Here is a 3,392-nt window from a genome sequence, read left to right as displayed (position 1 = left end):
ATAGTAGGCTATTAGTAATTACGTTTGGGGGGAGTCAAAAAGTCATACAGCAGTTTTTGACTGGGTGGGAGATCGGCCCCAAGCTCTCAGTGTTCAAGAGTCAACTGTATATATGGATATACATGTCTGTGTGTGTGCGTATTTATTTAAATCTATTTAAAACCATGGTTTTTTTTCTTTTAAGATTTTATTTACTTATTTGAGAGAGAGCGAGTGTGAAGGAGAGAGAGGGAGCGAGAGATCAGGAGCAGGGAGGAGAGGCAGAGGGAGAAACAGACTCCCCACTGAGCCGGCAGCCCGATGGGGGGCTCGATCCTGGGACCCTGAGATCATGACCCGAGCCGAAGGCAGACACTCAACCAACTGAGCCACCAAAGCACCCTACAACCATGGGTTTATTATATATATTTTTTAAGATATTGATATACTGTTAAAAAATATATATTTTATATTTATTTATTTAAGGGGGGGGCACCTGGGTGGCTCAGTGGGTTAAAGCCTCTGCCTTCGGCTCAGGTCATTTTCTCAGGGTCCTGGGATCGAGCCCCTCATCTGCCGCTCTGCTCAGCGGGGAGCCTGCTTCCCCCTCTCTCTCTCTGCCTGTCTCTCCGCCTACTTGTGATCTCTGTCTGTCAAATAAATAAATAAAATCTTAAAGAGCAAGAGAGAGAGGGAGAGAGGGAACACAAGCAAGGGGGATGGGAGAGGAAAAAGCAAGCACCCCAGTGAGCAGGGAGCCGGATGTGGGACTCGATCCTGGGACCCTGGGATCATGACCTGTGCCGAAGGCAGAGGCTTAACGACTGAGCCACCCAGGCACCCTCCCAGGCACCCTCCCTTGCTATATTTGTAACTACCTTTTCTGAGAAACCCAGTTTCATTATCCTTAACCTATTATTCGCTCAATGCCCTGTATCCCTGCGGTCTCCCAGCTCCGCTAGCATCCCATTCTCCTGGAGCACATCCTCTCCTCCGGTGCAAGTTCTGACTCCACACGCTGTGCCCCCATCCCAGCAGGGGGATGCTTTTCTCACCAAGCTTGGGCTCTGACCCCACACACCAGGTCACCGCACCATATGGAAGCCCCAGTCACACACGGCTACGTGGCTCCTCTCCCCACCCACTCAGGCTCAGACACCCACGCTGGGCAGCCCTCCTAGCAGCACCACCTGTTCACCAGGCTCAGACACCCCTCTCTCAGCCCCCACAGCTTCCCCACCCGCACCACCGTGGACCCTTACTTGGCTATCCCCTAGCCAACGGCTTTGGGGCTGAATTGTTCCAGAAGAGAGGAAAGTGAGGAGTTATGAGAAGAGAGTTAGGGGAAGGTCCTGATTTCTAACAGTTTTAACCTGACATCAAGATCAGGCATGCCATTTATACAGTTTCCCAGCAGCTTTGCAGCAGAAAGCATGCACCAAGCCACTGGTATTCTGAAAACGGTCCAGAGAGAAGAAGAGCTTCACTTCAGAGATGGTGCTCGTCATGGCTGCTTAAATGCTAGAGAGCACCATGCTACTCTAAGTCAGCATTTGCAGACAATCCTTCCCAAGGATGCTTCCTGCAAATGCTTCCTTTGCTCGGGTGTCTTTTGCGCAAGAAGCCGAACCGAGGTCCCAATGTTACAGCATCACGCAAAGCAGAACGCGGGCTTCGCCAATCGTCAGGCTCGCCTGAGAGGACTTCATAAAACTGGGATTCCCGAGTTTGTCCCCAAAGATTGGTCTCAGCACACCTAAAGATGGAGTTTGGGATCTGCATTTTTTTTTAAAGCTTCTCGAGTGATTCCAGTGGGTAAGGGTGCCTTGCTAAAGCATAAACCAAAATTTTTCAAAACATAGCTGAAGCAGATGTATTCTCGTTAAAGCTGAATTGGGAATAATATGCTCAATTTAAATCTGGCAAAGAGCAGAGGGAAGACAGGAAAATGAAAGCTTTCTGGGCTCAAATAAGTTTGAAAAATGCTGAACATTTCATCTCCCCATAGAGGTGATACGCATTAGCATAGCCAGGGCTCTGACAAGTCTTCTTATAAAGGAATCTCTTGTTTTATCTAACCCAGCAAAGCTCAGACTCAACCACCTAGAGCAATTCATAATGCTTGCCCGCCCCCCAGTGACCATTAGCCCCTGTCTTCCTCCTTACTAATGGATCTGTGATTCTGTTCCAGTATCCACCCCATACAATGCAGTCCTGTGCTTTTAGGGTAGGTGGAACTCATCTCCTACCAAAAAGAGAAATCATGGTTGGTCTGAACTTGTCATGGTCCCATTCCCCTTGTTAGAGGTCAGTGTATGCTGCATACGTTAAATTTGGGGGACATAAGCAGAAGTTCGCAGAGGGGTTCTGGGAAAAATGTTTTTCTTTTTTTTTTTTTAAAGAGAGAGTGAGGAAGAAAGCACATGTGTATGTGTACATGAGTGGGGGGTGGAGAGGGAGACAGAGAGAGAGAATCTTAGCAGGCTTCACACTCAGTGCAGAACCCAGCATGGGCCTTCATCTCAGGACTCTTGAGATCGTGACCCAAGCTGAAATCAAGAGTCAGACTCTTAACTGACTGAGCCACCCGAGCACCCCAAGAAAGAGGTTTCTTTTTTATTTTTTAAAGATTTTATTTATCTGACAGAGAGAGAGATCACAAGTAGGCAGGGAGGCAGGCAGAGAGAGAGAAGGAAGCAAGCTCCCTGCTGAGCAGAGAGAGCCTGATGCGGGGCTCAATCCCAGGACCCTGGGATCATGACCTGAGCCCAGGGCAGAGGCTGAACCCACTAAGCCACCCAGGAGCCCCAAGAAAGATGTTTCTTAGTGATAAAAAGAGATATTCAGAATGAAATCATCTTCCTTCCCCTAAAATGTTGTCATAACTGTGAGAGATGCTTGGAACTGCTATGGCCCTTGTAAGCCCATCAAGGAATCTGAGCCAACATGGTCAGAAGCGAACAGAAGAGGAACAAAATGACATGTGATCTCTGATGATTTTGTTCAGCTGATAAATATTCAGAACTTCTTGTTAAACTACATTGTTATTTAAACCAGGTGAACTTGATGTTAAATTACACTCAGCTCCAAAATGGAGCATCTTTTGAACTCTGAAACAGTTGTTTTATGAAACCTTAGTGTCCTAACAAGCGCAACTTGGGAACCACTGATCTAGAGCAATTCTTCTGTATTATAGATGCGGGAACCGAGACCCAGAAAGGTTTCCATGGGCCATCAAAAGCCACATAACTAATTAGTAAGATAATGGGGATTAGAAACTTGATATCTTGGCACCTAAGAAGACCAAAACAGGTTTCTGCTTCTCTCCTTATAATTTTAATCCCCAAGAGAGCATTTCATCCTCACATCTTCTTGTTCATTGGAAGATGGAGCTAAGGAACAGAGAAATTTCC

The sequence above is a fragment of the Meles meles genome, chromosome 8 (assembly GCF_922984935.1).
Source record: "Meles meles chromosome 8, mMelMel3.1 paternal haplotype, whole genome shotgun sequence".
In the NCBI taxonomy this organism is placed as follows: domain Eukaryota; kingdom Metazoa; phylum Chordata; class Mammalia; order Carnivora; family Mustelidae; genus Meles; species Meles meles.
Note: the sequence above shows the minus strand (reverse complement) of the source record.